The sequence below is a fragment of the Canis lupus genome, chromosome 23 (assembly GCF_003254725.2).
Source record: "Canis lupus dingo isolate Sandy chromosome 23, ASM325472v2, whole genome shotgun sequence".
Lineage (NCBI taxonomy): Eukaryota > Metazoa > Chordata > Mammalia > Carnivora > Canidae > Canis > Canis lupus.
Genome location: NC_064265.1, coordinates 47,666,905 through 47,689,516, shown reverse-complemented (window position 1 = coordinate 47,689,516; position 22,612 = coordinate 47,666,905). Strand labels below are relative to the sequence as shown.

Genomic DNA, 22,612 nt, shown 5'->3' with positions numbered 1-22,612 from the left:
CCATCACCCTCACCCTTAAGGTACTGGGCCATGCCAACATCCTCTCTCTCTCTGGCCTTTCCTCAGCTCCAGTCTCTACTTGGCACCCAAAGGGATTTCTTAAAAACATAAATCAGATCTTGGCTTTTTCTCTGCTGAAGACTGACTAATGGCTTCCAATCAAGCTTGAAAAATAAATTCCAAATTCTTGGCCGTGGCCGTCATGACCTGGTCCTGCCCACCTCCCCAGCCTCACCCCTGCCACACCTCTGTGTGCTCACTTAACCTCAGCCACAGTGGTTTCTTATTATTTTTTTTCACATACTCTAAGATAATGGTCTCTGAGTCTTTTCCCCCGCTCTTCTTTCTGCCACGAAGACTCTTTCCTGACCATTTCTTATCGCTGTATCTCATTATTCAGGTCTCTGCCCAAATATTACCTCCTCAGAAAGGATGTCCCTGACCATTTTCTCTACCTTTCTTCACCTCACTTAAATTCTTGCACATATTACTATAGATATTATCTTTTTTCCCCCCCTCATTGTCTACTTCCAAGAAGTCTCATGAGCACGTGGAGTTTGTATATGTCACTGCTAGATCTTCCAGGTCTCAAACAGTGTGTGTTACACACCAAGCATTCGGTATTTGTTGACTGAATAAAAAAATGAGAACATCCTCTTTCAAAGTTGGGTTCCACCTTTAAAATCCCCCTCACTTATGATTTTACTATGTCTTCCTTATTTACCCTATGTCTCTTAGAAACAAACAAACAAAAATTACACTGATTTTCCTTAGAATATCTCTTCAGAATTGGTAAGGAGGAGAGAGGTACCAGGGGTCAGAGAATCCTGCCTAACCTGTCGTGTGCAACAAAGTAATATACAATCATAAAACAATCACAAAATTTCTCATGTTAATAGGTTAATTTCCATCATTCAAGAAGTCTTAATCTCAGAATTATTCACTTAAAAAGTGTTCAAAAACCTCTCCCTTTGATATTGGCTGCAAGGCCATTTCTCTCTTTGGCAGTTTAAACTCAATAATTACATCATTTGTCATTATCCAGAATGTTCATAGTGAAATATCCTATTAGTAATATGCCAATCTAAAAACTGAAGAATGTCCATCACAAATAATTCTGATGTCATTTCCTCTTTACTATAGTCCACAGGGGACCCCCTATAAATCCTGGAGAAAGGCTCAGACATTCCCAGATGACTAATATACTCCCCCCTTATGCAAAAGAGCTGATAGAAAGTCTAGGCAGATTGAAGCTTAGTTATCCATTATCTGAATCCATCAGTCTGTTATTGTGAACTTAAATCAAGGCACTTTTCATGAGTTTTCCAACACGATCATTATTGTAAACTTAATACACAGAAAAGGATCTGAGGTGGTGATAACTAAAGTATATATAATCTTCTTGACCCAAAGCTCTGGTTTAGTAAGAATTTAAGTTGTGGTAATAATAATGGTGATAAGTGAAAATAATAATAGGTTTGGGTCTTGGGAATAATTAAGAAGAAAAAATACTATCTGTAGTGGTTGCTGTAATACTTCTGTGTCCCTTAGTTGTAGCTTTCACCCCCTGATATCTTAGTGACCTGACTTGAAGTATTTTCTATTCACCAGAGCATCTGGCCTTACTGCTATAAATCAGTATTCCCCCAAGTGTGTTCTACAAACACTAATCTTAGAAGGTGAAAAGGTACTTTGCAAATAATGACTATGATGATAGTAATAATTAATAAGGCTCTTTAGTCAATAAGTTTGGGAAAGATTGAGCTAATCAAAATTTAGTGTCTTTGGGGCAGGACTCCTCAGAGCCTTTTTTTTTAAGATTTTTTTTTTTTAATTTATTCATGAGAGACACAGAGAGAGGCAGGAACACAGGCAGAGGGAGAAGCAGGCTCCATGCAGGGAGCCCAATGTGGGACTCAATCCGGGGTCTCCAGGATCACGCCCTGGGCTGAAGGTGGCGCTAACCTGCTGAGCCACCTGGGCTGCCCTCAGAGCCTTGACTATGCTAAAATGAACTTTAAATTTCCAAAGAAATAAAATATCAGTTTTCTAAGTTATCTGACCATTATTTTAAGGCATGTGTTTTGGGCATATAATCTAGAAAATACTTCTGTACTTCATTTTCAGCAAACATTAAACACTTTATTGTGACCCTTCTCTGAGGGTAAGGCTTGGAGAGCTTTCCCATTGATTTCGTGGCCAGAGATTTCAGCAGAACGGTAGTAATCATAACCTCTCCTTTCTGCTTGATCCTTGAAATTCCAATGCTGAGTGTTTATTATTAATTATTAAATATTATTCATTACTGAATGATTATTCAACACCATAGTCTTTTAGCCTTCTTAGTGAGAAATCCAAAGGACTCTTTCCATCCCTTACCGCATTTAATATCTTTGGGACACGTGATGTAATCGATCACTCACTATTACTTGAAATTCTTGAATTCTTAGTTCTTCTACCTCTTTGTCCTCTCTCAATTTTCTGCATGATTCCATTTTCTGTTTATTCCTTATACGTTGTTCTCAATTTTTTGCTAGCTTCCTTTTCTCTCTTTACACTCTCTCTTTATCGTACCTCATCCATACTTCTTGTTCCAAATGCCATGATAGTCTAATGGCTTACAAAGCTTTATCTCAAAGATCTTGTAGATCTCTGATTGCCACAAAACCTCTCCACTTGAAGGTGTGACCTCCAATTAGTCAGTAGCCCTCTTCACCATGGTGTCCATAAGCACTTCGAACTCAGATTGCAGAAAATTTAATTTAATTCATCACTTCTCTGCCCATCACTCAACAAATTTCCTGGCATTTCCTTTTCTTCATTCAGTGTTCAATTCACAGAAATGATAGTGTTTGATGGTGTAATGCTGTGGTAAAAACATTTAGCTTGGAGACAGGTTGCTTGAGTTTGAGTTGTATGGCTTAATATAACCCTGTGTAGGTCAATTCACAATTCTGGACTTCAGTTCCCTCATGTATAAAATATTAGCTAATCCTATACTTCTTTGTTGCCTTCTTTCACTGACTTTATATTATTTCCCTTCATTCTTAGAAGATTTTAGGTCCCAGCTCAATGGCACTCAAATAAATACTATCCTTAGTGCTTCACCCTGTTTGTATTACCTTTCCAACATCTTTATCACTTAATTCTCAGAATTCCTCTGCTCCAGTGATCATGTCCTCTATAATACCTCAGCCACTTGCTCCCATTGTTGAATTGTAGACCTTGTCACTACAAATAAAGCAATCCCCCTAAAATCCTAATTCCAAGTACCCATTCAAGCATCTTACTCCCTCAGTTCTTCAACTGCACTGGGATCTACAACCCATTGATCCAAACATTTTTTTTCCCCCCTGGCATTCTTCCCTTTTAAAATTATTTACTTCTTACTTGAGAAGATTCAATTCTATGATCAAGTCTCATGGTACTCCCTTGCATGCACCCTGAACTCTCTTACCTTTCTCTTCTTTGTACTCACAGTGCAAAACTCCTACTGTGGTTACATTTAATGTGTTGCCTGACTCACAGCTGCTTTGATGCAGTTAATGGGAGCTAGTGGAAAGCATACAGTTATCTAATATATTAATCATTGACCTTCCCTATGAGAATGTAAGCTCCATGTGCACAGGTTTGGTGTTTTGTTTTATTTTATTTCCTGTTTGGTTCACTAATACATCCCTAGAACCTAGAAAAGTGCTTTGAATGCAGTAAGTACTTAATATTTGCTGAACGAATAAATAAAACATAGGTGCTCATAATTTATGCAACATTTCATTGACTCAACCTGTGAACGTCTAATCCATTTCTTCCACATGAAGAGTATTTTGGGAGAGGCACATTTAACTTTCAGAAAGATAGATTAGTAAATTCTTTGTGTTTATCTTCAAGGCAGCTGTAAGCATATTTGCAAATTATTGAATCCAAAGTTAATATTTTCACTTTGACGATGGAGCTTTTATATCAAATATGTGATGATTTGCAGAAACCGTGACATTTTCCTGTCTCAAAGCTTTAAAATAATTATATCTTTAATTAATTTATTGTAGCATGGGAAGTTTAGACTAGAATGTTATAATATTGGTGTTTTAATGATGAGAGAAAGCCAGCAAGACTTTGGTATCCATAGTAACATGAAGTTCTTCTTTCCAACTTTCAAGTGACCAAAGGTGATTAACATTTCGCTATAGTATTATTTCAGTGTATCACAGAAGTAAAAAGCATGTACTAGCATTCAGGTAAAGTGAAGATATTTAAGGCAGAAGTAGACACAACTACCATTAGACCCCCACACAGGACTCTTCCCTTCCCCCAAATGAAGGAATTAATAGCTCTACTAGAGGCAAAAGGGTTATAAACAAGACTTAAAATATTGCTTGCCAATTAAAACTTTCAACTAGCTTGGGAAGAAAAGCAATTATGATATTCAATCTTAACCTCTAAAATGATGCCATAAAACCTTAGGAAAGTGGAAGATTACCAATGGATCCATACAAGTCCTAAAAAGTTCAGCCAATTGAAATAAGACCAAAGTTCTTTATTTGGCAGAATTACAAGAAAGAGAGAGAGAATGACAGAGATAGAGACCTAAAGACAATATGGCAAAAGTTAATATGAGAATGACAGATTTATTTTTTAAAGATTTTATTTATTTATTTGAAAAAGAGAGCATGAGCAGGGTGGGGGGCAGGGGGGAAGAGGCAGAGGGAGAAGCAGCCTCCCCACTGAGTAGGGAGTTGGACCGGACTCAGGGCTCAATCCCAAAACCCTGGGATCATGACCTGAGCTGAAGGCAGACACTAAACCAACTAAGCCAGGTGCCCCAAGAATAGTAGATATTAAAAGAGGGGAGTTATGTTATTTTTGCTAATTTATGTACTTTTGAAATATTTCATAATTAAAATAATTTTTAAGGTTAAAAGAGAAATCATGAGGTAGATTGAAGGAGACAGTAAATTGTAGGATTAAAGAGCTTGAAAGCTAAGTTCCAGTTATTGGAACTTGTCATATTGACTTGTTAGTTGTGTTAGTTAATAGATGATTGGGGAAAAGTTTATCACATAGCCTACAAAATTATTTTCACTCATTTATAAAGCTTTTTCACTCATCTATGACCAAACCAATTCTTCAATGTTACTGGCTGCCACATACTTAGGGCCACCCATCTCTTATTTTCTAGGAACCAGTAGTATATTAATTTGTATTTTACATCCATAAGACTTGCCAAACTTGCCTTTTCCATTTCTCCTTCCATTCTGCCAAAATAATGATAAGAGCAACAACATCAATAATAAAAAGAGCAGCAGCAGCACATATCATGCCAAGTACTGTCCTAAAGACATCATATTTAATTTATTTAATCCTCACATCAGATTTGTGAAGTGGATACTGTTTAGTATTCTATTTTTATAGGTCAGGGAATTGACTTGCAGAGAGATAAGAAATTTGCCCCGGATCATAGTTACATTCTTTTTTCTTTTCTTTTCTTTTCTTTTCTTTTCTTTTCTTTTCTTTTCTTTTCTTTTCTTTTTTTTCTTCTTTTCTTTTCTTTTCTTTTCTTTTCTTTTTTCTTTTCTTCTTTTCTTTTCATTTCTTTTCTTTTTTTTCTTTTCTTTCTTTTCTTTTCTTTCTTTTCTTTTCTTTTCTTCTTTTCTTTTCTTTTCTTTTCTTTTCTTTTCTTTTCTTTCTTTTCTTTCTTTTCTTTTCTTTCTTTCTTTTCCATTTAAAAAACATTTAAATTCAATTTGCCAACATATAGTTTAATACCCAGTGCTCATCCCATCAAGTGCCCTCCTCAATGCCTGTCACCCAGTTACACAGCTATGTTCTTAAACATGAGTCCATATTGCCTCTTGATCATGACTCTAGGAAGTTAAGGAGTTTTTATTAGCCAAGACTATAATTTACTCACGCCATCAATGGTTATTCTGTTTCACTCTCTGAGGTGTTAGGGATTTCGGGGGACAAGGAAGGCCCCATACCTAATCCCAGCAAGAATTAAGTAAGCAGTAACAACATGAGATAAGAATTACGGTACTGGGTGTATCAGGAGCCATCAGTAACAGCAAGAACAACTGGACCTGTAAGGAAATGTGACTCCTTGCCAAAGAATGCATACAATTTAGAAAAGGCAGCCAGGGCCTTATTCCATGCTGGTGGAATGGAGCTCAGTGAGCTCTGAATGAGTCAAGCAAGTGGCCAGAGTGTGATTATGCAACAAGCTATACCCAAGATAAATCACAAGGTTTCAAAGGTCAGCTAAGAGCCTGCCACTTTGCCAGGGTCCTTGCGAGAAGACAGAGAGGCTGGTTCAGGTTTCTTCCTGTGGTAGCCACAGAGGTGTGCTGCCCAGAGGTGCTCCCGTGGAAGAGCTTGCTGCCCAGCAGGGGGAGATCAGCAGCAGCCTTTAGGCTCCTCTGGGTTTGCCCCAGCTTCAAAGGATGACCTTCCCTAAATCACCTCCGTCCTAGGGGAGCCTAACAGTTAACTTCAAGATGAATAAAGGAGTTCAGATAATTATTTCAAAAAAAAAAAAAAAAAAGGTGTGATTTTTATTTTATATTAAAAACATGTTCACTCAGATAAATACCTTCATTTTGGGGGGTTTTGATTTAGGCCAATCATTCGGATAAGATCACATTATGTAGTGCCCATCCAAAAGTATCCAGATAGCAGGTGTATGTGAAATATTTCAAAGTCCGATGTCCAGTGACTAGTTTAACAGTTTTGTAAAAATAAAATCTCCATGTTGAGGTTTTGTTTCCGTGCTTGCCAGTTTGGAATTGGGTCGTGAACATTCACATACAGTTTACCTGAGCACAAATCTCCAAGGCTCTCATTGAAAACAATTCAGGTTTGTTTATCACACTTCTTTTTTCTTCTGCCTTTGTTTGGAAGATCAAGGCCACCTGCTTCCTTTGTGCCTCATTCTCAATAGCTTTCCCCAATCCATTTTATCTTCATTCTAAATTGTTCCCCTTGGGTTCACTATTATAAAATCAGCACTATATCTAAACTTACTATAGAATGGGGCAAAATGAGAGAAGACAGAAAATAAATGAATAGCAAACCAGGAAATTGCTATCCGAAGAACAAGTAGAAGGGACTAGTGAAAAGTGAAAAGCAGATAGATGCTAAGTATAGCTAGTTCTTTTTGAGGCAGTTCAAGAATAAGCCAAAACTCAAAAAAAAAAAAAAAATCTTCAGGATATTTTATAATTGACCCCAATGGTTTTCTGAATGCAAACAAAAAGCAATCATTTGTGTTTATAGCCAGACTTCTGATTTCAGTAAATTTGGATTTTTCCCATTTCCCTCTCAGAAATCACCCAAAACCCACAAGGAGAACAAGACACAAAACACAAACTCGTGCTTGGTGGTTCTAGAAAATAAACTCTCCATCAGGGACATAAGCAAAAGAGCTACTAAAAACAACAAAGGTCAAAGAGGTAGGCATGTAGAAAGAATGTGAAAGGACATTTCTACAGCTACACATTCTCAGAAAATAAGGACAGAGCTCACTCTTCCAAGAAAAGGGGGAGGGGGGGAAAGAAGGGAAAGGACAGGACAAAAAGATTTCAAAACAAGCAACTTCTTGATCATGACATCAGGAAAATGTTGAGAACTCTGGTGGTGGGAGCATGTGTCCCCTCGGTGTAGGAGTGGAGGCGGCAGGGCTAGATAAGAAGCCGCTTAACACCAGATGTGCAGGAAAGATGAGACAAGGGGAGCAGGGATGCTCTTCCTCATTATCAGCCCTGCAGTGCTAGTCCCAGTTGGTCTTCTGGGCGGGGGGTGGGGAGGGTGGCTAAAAGAATTTACCTGTGCCAGAGCACCTGGGTGGCTCCTGTGGGTTAAGCATCTGCCTCCAGCTCAGGTCATAATCTCAGGGTCCTGGGATTGAGTCATGCATCACAGTTTCTGCTCAGCAGGGAGCCTGCTTCTCCCCCTCCCTCTGCCTGCCACTTCCCCTGCATGTGCTTACTCTCTCTCTCTTTCAGTCTCTCTCTCAGTCTCTCTCTCAGTCTCTCTCTCTCTCTCTCATCAAATAAATAGATAAAATCTTTAGGGTGGGGGGAAAGAATTCACATGAGCCAATCTTGAGGCATACAACAAATTTCTACTGCTATAAAATAATGGCTTGGCCCCTCCTGTACTGAACGTCTAGATCCGCAAGTAGCTGATCTAGAGAGAACATAGCTAATTTAAAGATGAATAAAAATAAAAAAGGAACCAACACAGACATTACACAGGATAATGTGAAAAGAAAAGAAGGGAGAGCAAGAATTGCAAAAAATAGGTGGTAAAGGAAGCTAGAAAATAGTTGCCAGGAAACAGATTAAAATACAATCAAACTCATTGGTGCAATCTTTTGTAAAAAGTGAAAAAGAGTAGTAAGTGATTTATCAGAGCTCGGGATGGTGAGACAACAAAATGAGATAAAACATGAGCTGGCCGAGCTCAAAAAAGAAATCATTAAACATTATATATAAACGAAGGCCAAGAAGATCTAGAAATCAGGTAAAAGAAAATGCAGCAAGTCATATAAAGAATAGAACCAAGAAAGGCAAATAACATGAAATGTGAATGAACAAAACATCTTTTAAACGATTTTTGAAAGAAAAATAATGGATCTTTGAGGTAGGCAAAAGACAGGCAATATGTATATAATGGGTGCCCATAATAAAGAGAACTAAAATAATGAAGACACCAAAACATGAGAGCGAACCTCAAGAAAATTTTCTAGGAGGAAAAGAATTGAATCTATTGTTGAAAAGAATATATTGCAGCCCAAACAAACAAAAACCCAAAATAGATAATAGTAAACTTTGAGATACATTCTAGTGGTTTGGGATTCTAATATGAAGAATCCTTTGCAGACAACTCTAAATAACACTGGAGCCGCGCCCTGAAAGGCCACAAAGAGAGTGTGATCCACACACTGCATTCTTAGCCAAACCATTGTGCAAGGGTAAAGGTCACTGAAAAAATTTGAGTAAAAAAAAAAAAAAAAAAAAAAAAAATTCTGAGTATGTGAGAAGCTGTCTATCCTTCTTCAAGACTGTTAGATCACAAGATATGTGCATTAGATCATCACATTGTACACCCTGAACTTACATAAAGTCATATATCTATTATATCTCAATAAAATGAAAACAGTTTTTAAAAAAGCTGACAGAGGACTAATTCACACCAGTGAAGAGATGGCTGGAAACACCTGTGGCGAACTGACTGGAAATGAACATTAATTCCTTTTATCAATCGATAAACCAAAATAAACACCAAAACAAGGGGATTAGAGGATATAAGATAGAATTAAATACAGAAATTATCAAACAGTAATAGCTGAAAGTAAGAGGGGAAAGGGGAGAGAGAGTAAACCTATCTGAGTCCCTCATCCAAAATATCACGTAAAGGTGATTAAGTTCTATCGTAGACATTTATCACCAGGGGAAACACAAATATCAAATATCCAGCTTAAAAAATAATTTTATATCTCCTTCAGTGAAATGGTCAAGTAGAATTATATTCGACTACTATTTAGCAGATTTCCATCATAATTAGGATCCTTCACCTATAATATTGACCAGATTTCTCTGCAATAAGCATCATTATGCCTATCGTTTAGATTGGGAAATTGATATTTTACATAAGTAAGTTAACCGGGGTCAAGCAGTTAAGTAGCATACGAGCTGGTGTATGAAGACAAGTCCTCTAATAGCCAAATCCTGTTTACTTTCCAGGTTTTGATATTTTTCAACCCAGTTTTTACAGTACATAGCACGATGGAGAGAACACAGGCGTTAGTGGGGATCCCAACGCTACCATTTACTGCCTGTGTGACCTCGGAAGAGTTGCTTAACCTGTGACTTAGCTTCATCATTTATTCTTCTATCAAATGAGGATTAAAACGCCCCAGTGTCATGGATTTTTTTTGTTACAGCTGCTGTTCCTTTTTTTTTTTTTTTTTAATTTATTTATTTATGATAGTAACAGAGGGAGAGAGAGAGGCAGAGACACAGGCAGAGAGAAGCAGGCCCCATGCACCGAGAGCCCGACGTGGGATTCGATCCCGGGTCTCCAGGATCGCGCCCTGGGCCAAAGGCAGGCGCCAAACCGCTGCGCCACCCAGGGATCCCTGCTGTTCCTTTTTTATAACAAGTTAGGAAACATTTGAAAATGGAATTTTGTGTTCATAGTCCCACAAAGATTGAATTAAAGGCTTTAAGTGAAGTCATTGAGCTAACAAAGTATTTTTTGTGGATTTTTGTTATAAAAAGAATGCAGACATTGTATAACTTAGGGAAACTATATAATTATAGTTTATGTAATTAGCTAAATTATATAGTTTTCCAAGAATGTCCCCCCAAAACAACTTCAAGGTAGCTATTTTTAAGATTGTATTTTTCTTTCCAAAGCCTTTCTATGCTTTATTTTTCATAGTTGTGATCAAATGATATGATGTTTTACATTACATTATGTAAATTTTCCACACTATTCAATATCTTAAATATGATTTTAATAGCTATATAAAATCTCATTCTTTAAATATGCTCTCATATCTAACTATTCCTCTTTCTGTGTGATATCTTTTTAGCGTAAATCCTTTTCTTCATTTGTAATTATTTATTTAGAGCCCCACAAACACAATTACTTGGTTAAAAACGATTTGATGTTTTAAGGGTTTTGATATATATTTGCAAATTGCCATGTGATAAGCCATTTAAAGTATTTGAAATAGAGCTGACGGGATAGAAGAATGCTTCATGTGGTAAGGATATTTTTATCTATTTATTTGTTTTAAACATTTTCCTGCTGATGGTTTGTCTTTTAAATATATATATATAATTATATATATATATATATGGTCTCTCTCTTTTTTTCTTTTTAAAGATTTTATTTTATTTATTCATGAGAGACAGAGAGAGACAGAGAGAGGCAGAGACACAGGCAGAGGGAGAAGCAGGCTCCATACAGGGAGCCGGACGTGGGACTCGATCCGGGGTCTCCAGGATCAGGCCCTGGGCTGAAGTCAGCGCTAAACTGCTGAGCCACCAGGGCTGCCCTGTGGTCTCTTTTTAAATGTAAAACTTTACATTTTAATCACATCTATTGATCCTTTTGTTTATAATTTCCTTTAATACTTTTCATCTAATGAAATCCTCCCCCAGATAGATAATTAATTTTTTCTTCGATTTCCCCATTTAATAGCTTAAACCATAGACTTGAAGTTATTTATAATCCCACATGATTTAACAACATTTTTCTTTAACATTCTACGTATGCTAATGAATCTTATGATCTGGATGAAAATCAAAGTTATTAAGATTAGTTTAGACCTAATCAAAATTTGCTGTGTGTCTAGCTCAAAACAAAAAATACTTCAGAAGTAATTTAGCTGCATTTCAAGATTAGTTTGGCTGTGTTTTTTGTTTGCTTTGTTTATTTTTTCCTGATCAACTAAAGTCTCCCAAAACTACAACCGACATGAAATCCTGGGAAAACAGGGAGAAGTTAGGCTGTTTTTAGATTATTAATCTTTGACTCTTAGATATAAGAAATGAGAAGAGGGCTGGTTTATTTAAAAAAAAAATTTGATAAGCAATAAGGTTCATTTATTCCATTGGTAGGACAATCATCTTGATAGGAATCCTTGAACTCAGAAGGCCTCTTCAGGATTATTTACTCCAGCCACCGACTGTGATCATGTTGTGGTGTTAATACAGCAAAACATTTTAGTTTGGTGGCTAACTGAGCCAAGAAACTTGACAGAAAGGAAAATTTTCCTTATACCCAGACTAAGCAACCAAGTCAGACATTTCATAAACTCACAATAAAATGAAATTGCTATAAAGTGAATCCACCTAATAACAACAACAACAACAACAAATAGGCAGATAATAATGATTGGAATATTGTCCCTGGGAAGAAGCCTTGGTCTGATTCTAGTTTTGCTCTGTTGATGAATCCCCTCAGGGTAGGATACTAAGGCGATAAGCGAGCTCGCAGTTCTACCACGATTCAGTCTCAGACCGCTTTTGTGGCATGTATTTGAAATACGGTTAGCTCATCCGTAGAATGACTGTTTTACTTTAAAAACTACCCCATTAAAATGAGAGTTTGAAAATCAAGGACACTAAGGAACTTTTCTGAGCCCTCGAACAACAATACTTCCTAGGATTTATAGTAAATCACATTTCCAGTGACTATATCGTAACCACCAGCACTTCAGAAACAAGAGATGAATATGTATGTACTCTAAAAGAATTACATTTATTAGATACATTTTAAATGAACAATAACCAAAAGAGAAAACCCAACCTGAATATGGCTTTAAATTATTTGGTTACCCCCCCCCCCAAAAAAAATATTTGGTAACCCGATGCTGATAATATTTTTACATAAGTTCCATTACAAAAAATAACTTGATTTATTAAATAAATATGCATAGAGCACTTCCTATGTGCCAGATCCTCGGAATATATCAATGAATTAAATAAAAATTCTTACCCTGAACCTTGTAAGGGAGCTAACTGTTCAGTATCTTGATTGTCACACACATGATGGTCACACAGATCTAAATGCGCGATACAATTGGTTGGAACTAAATACACACAGAAATCAATTCACATAAAATAATAAAATCTGAATAAGGTGGATAAAGTGTATCAATGTCAATTTTCTGACTGTGATGTTGTACTGTTGTTTTGGAAGACGTTCCCACTGGAGGAAACTGAGTAACTGGTATACAAGATCTGTTTGTACCATTTCTTCCAATTTGCATGTGAATCCACAATCCTCTGAAAATGAAAATTAAAAAAAAAAATTTCTTACCCTCAGAGCTTAAATTCTAGTAGCTGAAGACAGACAAAAAGTAGCAAATATAGTAAATAAGTGAATTGTGTAGTAGGTTAGAAAGTTATTAAATGTTACCAAATATATGTCAAGAGACGGGGAACCAGCAGTATCCTAGGTGGATTGTGAAGATGATATTTGAGTAAAGGCTGAAGAGCTTGGAGTTTGCCTGTGGGAAAAGCGTTCAGTGGAGGAACAGCCACTGCAAAGCCTTCTAAGGTAGGGATGAACTTGAGTGTCCAGGAGCTGCAAGGGGCCAGCCACCTGGAGCAGAGGGAGAACAGTGGGGGATGAAGACAGAGAATGATGAAGCACCAAAGGGTGGGGGACTTTGGAGGCCGTTGCAAGGGCCCCGGCTTTTCCTCTACGTTGGGAAGGCTTCAGAGGGTCATTGAACAGAGTGACTTATTTGTAAAGGATCACTCTGGCTCCCACATCACAAACAGGGTATAGACGAGTAAAAGTGAAAGCATAGAGACCTGTCAGGAGACCAATGCAGGCACCCGGAAAAGAGAAAATAGTGGTGGATAGGAAATTTAATGAGAACTATGACAAGAATCTAGCAATTTGCTAATTCTGTGCTAACACACACCAGGGCCTCATACGGCAAGGACCGTCTCCACAAACTTGCAGTGTATTTCCAAGGCCAACTGTGTAGAAGGAGATTACGTAATGCCTAATTTGCATAAAACGAATTTTGCTCTTTATCATGGGGCATCACAAAGATCCCCTTTGTAAATGGTCTTTTCTTGATGCAACACTGCAACACTTCATGAGAGCCTTGCCCTACCTGATTCAGAAAGCTCCTGCTCCCCTCACTGCCCCTTTTCTGCTTGTTTGGAGCCCAAGGGAAACTCTCCGGCTACAATTTTCTGGCCTGATTGCCTGATTGAAGCCTGCCAGGTCAGGACGGCCGGCTCGGTCACTCTGGCTCCCTCTACTGACTCGAAAAGGGGGCCAACAAAGAAACCAGATTAGATTCATCAGCCCCGTGTAATTAGGAAGAAAAATCAAAAGAAGGAATTTTTTTCTGTATGTTATCCAAGTGTGGTGTTACCCAAGGTAAACATGTTTAAGGCATTTGAAGAACACAGATGTCTGCATTGCCTATGGTTTAGAAACCAAACATTCCTATAAGCTGAACACCAGAGACACTGGGCCCATTCAGTCCTCTCCAGCCCATTATTTCTCTGCATCATTTTACTCTGAGTACGTTATGGGGGCTTTAGTGACTGTTTATATGGTCCGTAAACAATATCTCCTTAAAATCATTAAAACAGGTCCACTTGCTTGCCACAGAACAGGTGACACTTTGAAACAATTCAATCTCCTCGGTAGTCAAAAGCAGATGTTCTTTTGAAAATGTGGTTTATCCTGAAGTACTGCCAGCCAGGTGGGAGAGTTTTCGTACAATTAAACGTGCCTAAAGGTGAAGAAAAGAAGAAAAAAAGGATTATGTGGCTGGATAAAATAAAAAGCAATATTCTATGCAAGGAACTCTTGAAAGTAACGGGAAAAAACTGCATATTCATAGACTGAAAGATTGCTTCTCTTTTCTTTTGAGCCACACGATTTGACAATGAAAGTGTTTATTCATCTGGTCCTGGATATAAAAAGAAAGTAATCTCAGCACCATTAATTCTATGAAAACCTCCACATTTTAACATCTCTCAACCATAGGCTGTGTTTTCCTTGTTCCTAGACATCACAGCAGGGGGAGTTGCCTCCTACATGAAACTTTCTTCCAGCTAAAAGGTATTTCACGTGATAGAATGTTTCTTCACGCTTTCCTAGATGTCAGTAGTCTTTAAGAGGTGAAGCCAAATGAAGGTTTTTTAAAATTTCTGTGACTTCCTAGCCTGCTCACAAATTAATCTGTAATAGTAGATCATAAATCCGACTTTAAAAATAACCTAAGGAGGAAAAAAAAAACATTTATAACTGAAAGGTGCAGATTTCACAAACTCAGTTTTTCACATAGTAACGAATAAGTTGGTTATACAACATTTATGTGCACATTAATTTTGTGAATTATTTATTAATTCAAAACGCCATCATACTATATCACCTTAAGGGTGATACAGGTTGAGACTTTAAATGTGGATCAATAAAATACTGCACCCTTTGGATGCATTCATTATATTGTCAATATTGATAAGAGACCTTCAAAATCTTTTAAATATTCTGGAAAGAACGCTGTACTTAAAAGTTGTCATAGAACGTTGTTGCCTTGGCTTATTCAGCACCTGATGTTTATAGCATAATATAGGCTTTTCAATTTTTAAATAATAAAAAAAAATGATCTCTTGTACTACTCTTCCTTTCCATTGTGTTTCTCCTCAGAGCAGGAAACTTGTCTTATTATGTCTCTATCTGAATAAATCTTTTATAATGAAGTACCCCAAACGCTTGTCGGTTAACACCATCTCCAAAGGGGGGGGGGGGTGGAAATGCTTTGATCTCTACAATTTAAAATGGATCTCCTCTCTCCCTCTTTGCTCATCTCCAAGCAAGAGAACACATCACAGCAATCTGCAGCTAACTCTTCTTCCACCACCAACTCTATTCAAACTAAATGAGTGTGCTGCACTTCCTCGGCCAGTCACCCTTCTCCCATGCAGTCATCCTCACATGACATTTGCAGTAGTCCCTGAAATGACTCCGTTTTCAAGAAGCCAAATCAGAAATCCTTACCCACACACTCCATGTCCTCTCAGCCCCGTGCCTCACCCGCTCAGCCATCCCCTGCTGTCTGCAGTAGTCCTGCAAGCATTAGCCCCCCACTCTGCAAACGAAACCTCATTTCCCTTCGGTTTTCCAGTAAACCAGATCCATAGGCCTCACTTAAGATCTTCCATTCTTCCCATCCACCAGTGCGTCCTCTCACCCTGCTTCTCCAATGGAAGTTCTGCTACTCCAGTCTCTCAAACAGGAGGCTGGCCATCAGGGGCCCATGGGTTACAGTGTGAGGCAGACACAGGCCCGCATACAGAAGGGACCAAGGCTTCATTGCTGTCTCATCAGCAGTATTTCCTCTCCCCCATGGTCCTCTACATATTCTCAGATCACACTGGGAACCAAAGCAAAACATGAGATACCGGTTGCTGATAATGGTAAACTCATATGCACTGCCACAAAGAGTGAATACTCAGCTCTCCGAATGGAGGAACAACTAGAGAAACAACATTTTTAACTGTTAGTTGCACTACCCTTCTCAGAAACCAGCAGGGGTGAAGCAACCCAAAATGAAGTTCAGGAGGGCACAAGTTAAGAACTGCCTTGTGAGTTGCTAGATAATGAAAGTATGCTCGACCAGATGTTCTTGTCCAATGTTAAATCAAAACATAATTGCAGGCAACAGGCTTGCGCAGTGGCAACCTGAGTAAGGCGAAAGGGCCCACAGTGACCACTGAGCTGAATGCAAACAGGCTCACTAAGCAACCCACCTCGAAATGGCCATAAGCCTAACTAACCAATGGGCTACTTACAACTAGACACTGGTACCAGAAAAGGGAAAATCCCAAACATTCCCATACCTCCTCACCCCATCCTGTTACTATAGCCCCTCACCACCGCCTCCTGGCAAGACAGTCTATTCTTTGCTATCCTGTTGCTCCCTTGCTGTAGATTCAGGAAACTTCCATCTCCTTTGTTCTGCCCTGGGTGAATTCTTTTCACACACACTGCCCACTCCCACACAGTTGCCCTCCCCCTGCTCAATAGGGATGCACCACTGTAATTTCTCAAAGAAAACTAAAATTATGAATACTTTCACTTTTTATATTTTTGAAAAAAAATACTACATTTTCATATTAATGTTCCTCAGCGAATAAGAAGCAAAACCATAGCCCCTCAGTGTATTCAGACTCAGTTGACTTTTTACAGTATTTACTCTTCCCTGAGAATCGGTAGCACTAACTCTTTGTCATTTAGTCTCAGACTGCTTCTTATTGTCACTTTCTGGAAACACAATACTGACAATGAAAATGCTCATTTGTTTCTCTATCTTTGTCACTTTATTCTGAGTGTATTAGAGATGTCTTAATACTGTATTAAATATACTGATGCGGTTATAGTAGAGGTAATGTTCTGTCTGTCAATACCATGCTAGGAAAGAACTGTTGATTTTATATCTTCCAAATCCCCCAAAATAGTGATTCTGAACATAATAAACTTATGTTGAGTGATAGTGTGGTGCGCACCTGCTACTGCTAATTCATGTGATTTTTGGCCTCTAATGCATCAATCCATGTTCTCATGTGATTATCATTAAATCTTATTTTACATACAACTCCTCCAATATGAAACAACACACACACCCAAACACAAATTTTTTGGGGGTGATTTTTCTTAAAATCAAGGTTCTCCAGAATCAGTCCCTTGTGGATTTCTCTGATCTCATCTCTATATATCTCTATACAGATGAACAATCCCACCAGCAGGCACAAGGAAAGTAGCTTTTCACCTTTGCCCAGTCCTGAGTTTTGGAATTCTAGGACTTCTATATAAATATCAAAACCAGAGAAGAGTAGACAAGACAATATAGATAAAATATTCCAATTTTCTTTACCCAACAATGACACCAGCTAAAGTCAGCAACAGAAACATAGGGTCAACAATGCCTGGAAGTTCTCTCTTCTTTGCCTCATGTCTTATTTACTTATTTTCTTTTAATGACATGGCATATGGCAGAGATCCTATTGGTGGGGCAAAAAGGAGAACATACAAAGCAGTTCTGACAAAGATTTAACTAGACCACATACAAAGCCCACTGTCTATAGGCTATACTCACTCTTCCAGTTAAAAAAACGCAAATAGAATGGAGTTCTACATGTTTATTCCATTGTTTGGTCTCTCCCTTCTCACAAAGTCTGTCTGACCTCTGGGCAGTTTTTTTTCTAAATCTATTAACTTCTCTATCTCTACTAGCTAAACTGGACATCTTTCATCTCACCTTATGCAATAGATTCATATTATGATAAGATCCCATGAATGCATGTGTAAGTCTGGGTTTTCCATAGAAACAAAATCAATAGGAAAAAATTAGATAGATAGATAGATAGATAGATAGATAGATAGATAGATGATAGATAATATATATATTTGCCCTTATATATAACATGTAATATATGCAATGTGTAATATAATTTTTATTTATGCATATGCTTGTGTATATAGAGAAATCTATTATAAGGAATTGACTCACAAGCCAGTTATAGATGCTGAAGTTAGCAAGACAGAGACATGGGGATTCTGAAAGCCCTGACGACCAGGGGAACCAGTCATGTAAATCCCAGCCCAAGTCTAACGCTGAGACAGATGTCCTAGATCAAGGACAGAGCAATTTCTTCGTACTCAGTCTTTTTGTTCTATTCAGGCCTTCAATGAATGAAGCCTATCTACATTGGGGAGGGCAATCTGCTCTATTCATTCTACCAATGTGTATGCTAATCTCATCAAGAAACACCCTCACAGACACACCTAGAATAACGTGTGACCAAAAATCAGGGCATCTTGTAGCCCAGTCAAGTTGACACATAAAATTAGCCATCATGATAATGACTCAAATTCATATACACATGAAATGGTGTTTTCCACTATTTTTACTTCAGAGTCATACTTCTTTCAAAGTGAAGCTTATGACTCCATATTTCTTGAAAATCTTGGCCACACCCAACCCAACCTTTGCTCATTCTTTTTTCTAGTGAATTCTTTTAGCATTGATGTATAGACACATATTATATACATATAAAATGGGAAAAAAATCTTATATACAAGATGATATATGCTAAATCCCAACTGAATTGACTCCAAACTCAATTGGCATTAGGCATCTGTAAGCTCCATGTAACTGTATGCAAAATATTGTGTTTGTAATATACTTGAGAGAGTTCAGGGCTCTGCTCATATTCTTAAGAGTCCATGACCCCAGTAGATTAAGAACCAGTATCATTGGTCATTTTCTATCACATTTATGAGCATCAAACCTATTCATCCTAGCTATTTTTAATGAATATTTTTTTTCTGTGGGAGACTGTATGCACTTGTATCGATTTTTTTCTGTTCTAATTAAATCAGTTTGAATTAAAACCTATTGAAACATGGCTATTAACTACTATATCGCTCAGTCATTGCTATATAATAACCACAAAATCTCAAAGGCTCAGAATAACAGGGAGTATATATTTTACTCAAGAGCCTGTGAGTCCCCTGGGGCAGTTCAGCTCTGCATGTCTCATATCCTCCTGGGACTAGCTAGGATGTGCTCTTCTTGGGGCAACGGCAGAGTTTAAGAGAGAAAACCCTCATGCAAGTCCTATTCAAGCCTCTGCTTGTGTCGAGTCTATTAACAACCCATGGCCAAAATAAGTCATGTGGCCAAGTTCAAAGTCAGAGGAGGTCAGGGGCGGGGACAGAGAAAGAGAGAGAAAAACTGCAAAGCTATAGACTAAGGAGAAGAATACAGGAAACGGTTTAGAATTGAGCCCAATAACTTAATTTACCTCACTTTCTAACTCTAATTGTGAGTTAGAGCTGCAATTAGAGTCAACAAAGTATGCCACAGATAACAATAAGAGCAGATACAATTTAGAGACTCAGAGTAATGCATTTTACGTACCGCATCTTATTTAACTCATGCAACCGTCCCATAAACGAATAATTGTGAATAAATCTTCACATTGCGATACATGACAAACCAGTTTAGAGAGTTTAAGTAATTTAGCCAAGGATAGATTGCTAGTAAGTGACATGACAGGAATTCTAATCTGTGTCTGTGTTAGAAATAAAGTATGGTCTATGGTACTAAAGACACAGTTGTCTAATCTGCCAATGAGATTTTGCAAAAACCTGAACCAGCATAAGCAAAAAGAGCAGGAGGGAAGTGATTACTAGCTACATATTCAAAATGTGGGAAAGGAACGGGGAGAGTTGCAGGGTCAGCAGTACTGGGGGCTCTTACGCTGCTGGGCATTCCCCTCTTTAGGTTCCTTTTTCACCTCTCTCTGCAAGCGGGCTGTATTTGCTCAGACAGACTTTTCTGAGAAATAGATCTGGCTCCCAGAGGCTCCTGATTTATACTTTACCTGCCTGTGTCCAAAGAGGAAATACTTGTCCACAATCCCAGCTACAGACATTTCCTGGAAGGATTTTCCTGGCGGGATTGAGTCACAGGCCCACCCCTAGACAGTCACTGTGTGTGCTGGGGCATGTGGAGGTGCTGTGATTCGACCAGCCTGAGCCAGGCCCATCACTGTAGTCAAGGAGATGATTAGAATGAGGTTCTCATTACAATTCCATGGGCTTGGGCCACACTGGAGGAGGAGATAGCAATACTCTTCCCAAAAGAAGAGCCAGACAAAACAAGTAATGATAATGATCACTAAATTGCAATACTTAGCATATTAATTTCAAGCTGCTCTCAGATGGTCAATTGTCCCCTTCTTCAATGTTAAAAAATTATGTTTTCTTCTTGTAACAACCATGTTCCAAGTGCTAATTTGATTAAGAGCAATACTGCTTTTGAGAAATGTCATAATCTCAATTTGCACTGTTTCTAAGTGTTCCACTAATCAATTCTGAATTCATAATGTGAATCAAGTCTCCTTATATTCATCAACAATAATACAATACAGAACTGTCATTAAAAGCAGAAATGCTGAAAATAAATTCTCACAGGAATACGCTTTATCAGTATGGTAGAAAGAGAAAAATAAGCAGCAGGAAAGGTTACAATTTTCTAAAAAATCAAGTTACTTTGTTTTAGCAAATTTTATCTCCTATAGATACTTAGAAATATATTAGTCAAAGTTGAAGGAAGGTAATTTTATATTGAACAAGATGCAGAGAGGAAAGGTGTTTATTTGATCCACCTTCTGACCCTGGTAATATTACTAGGCTGGCACTACAAGCTAGTAATGTAAAATGTGGACATCTTTGCAGACAGGAATAGTGGAAGGTTTCATAGGAAACCAAGGTGATTAGGTGAAATGGAACCAGGGTTTTTGGTGAATGATTCAGACCTCACAATTTCTTTCCCTTCTCTGAGCTTTGGTTCCTCTTCTTTAAAATGGAGACAAATCTAATAACCAATTTATAGGATTACTTTAAAGAATAAAATAATCATTTAAAAATATTTTAGATTGCAAAATACAAAAAAAAAACCCAAAAGCTCTAGAATGAATGAACATTATCATATGATACTACTGACATGAATTCTCTCCCCATCAGACTTGAGAAATTCAGGATGGCTGTCCTTTTTTTTCCCATTAATAACAGGTAAGGATGTCCTGAACAAATTAATGCCATTAAAGAGATCCTTGAAGCCCTGTTTCTTCTTAGAGGAATCAATTTTTATCATTTGTTTGTCCTGAATGATGTAACAAATTACCAATTTCAAGTGATCCATCCCTTTATGAAAACAAGACCAATCAAGATCTACTATTCTAAATGAAAAATTAACTTTATTAGCAAAGTCCAGTTACTGAATAAAACCGTAAGTCATACAAGTAAATTTCACAAAAATAGTGATACAATGACTATTACAATACAGGACTTCTATTGGTTACACTTCCACTGCGGTAGCTAACTCCTCCGTCTAAGCTGGTCTTACAAACAGTATATGTTGTGTATGGGAGAAAAAGTAGGAAGATGTTTTCAGACAGTCCAGCAGAACTGCTGTCTGTCCTCTCTGCCACCAACCAGGAAGGGACATTTCTTCTTCCCGCATTTTTGTTCTCTCCTTCTGCCATCTACCTCAGTATCCAGAAAGATTCCCCACTGCAGACCTGCCATGTGTGATATCCCTCCTTTTAAGACAATTCCATACAGCAAATGTGTTGAACGCCCACAGTGTGTCAGGCACTGAGCCATTTGCGTGGGATATGATGAAACACAAGATGGATAGATGCCATCCCTACCCTCAGAGAGTGCATTCTCTCGGGAAATGATTCATTTTCAGTGTGTTGGGTTCTGAGAAGGTGAAGTGCAGGAAACAAAGGGGAGCATGAAGCAAAATGTAAGCCCTGCCATGTGTCAGACCACAGGGAGATTTGTTTGGGGCCAGAGAACCCCATGACAAATCTCCTTGGTTTTAGGCATTTAGTAAACATTAGTACCTGTGATTCATGAAACTTCAAGTCTCACTACTTCTGATGACATAAACTTTTCAAATTATTCACTAATCAGAATATTTAAATTTCATGTGATGATTAAGTTAATGCAGTTTTTGAGTGTGTAGCAACAGGAACTGGTATTGGGGAGGGGGTGTTGGTGCTTCTGGACATTGCATTCGGAGGGTCTCAGATTCTATTTAAAGAATGCTACTTACTTCTTTCAGAAAAAAACTTTGCTGATTCCATCCAGCCTAGCCTCATCCTTCTAGGTTAGGCCTCCACATCTGTGTTTCTATAATGCTCATCTGTGCTCTCTCCCATATTATATTATTGTGTGAGCCTGCACTCCTGGAGGCTCAAGGAAGCAAGGGTAGGAATGATTGGATATAAGTGATCAAATGATGTCATGATAATCTAGTCTCTTTCCGTGTGTTATCTATATAGTTCCTTCTGTCTATTGTTCTCATCCTCAGACTGACCCTCTCTATGTGGGAGGCTGCGGGTTGTCCCATATTCGCAATCCTTCTTTGGAAGGAGAGATCTGCTGATATCCATATGTCAAATTTTATAAAAGGGCCCTGATTGGAATGGGTCAGCTCACGTTCTTACCCTCGAATCAGTCTATAAGTTTCAAGAAGTAAACATGG

The 22,612-nt window shown here is 38.0% G+C and overlaps 1 long non-coding RNA gene across 1 annotated transcript; it reads right to left on the bottom strand.

The window, feature by feature from the left end:
* Positions 1-12,249: 12,249 nt before the first annotated feature.
* Positions 12,250-20,097, bottom strand: LOC118352089 (uncharacterized). Its single transcript, XR_004808615.2, has 2 exons — positions 19,938-20,097; positions 12,250-14,275 (listed from the first exon to the last, which is right to left on the bottom strand). It is a non-coding gene; the product is annotated as an uncharacterized LOC118352089 (long non-coding RNA).
* Positions 20,098-22,612: the final 2,515 nt, after the last annotated feature.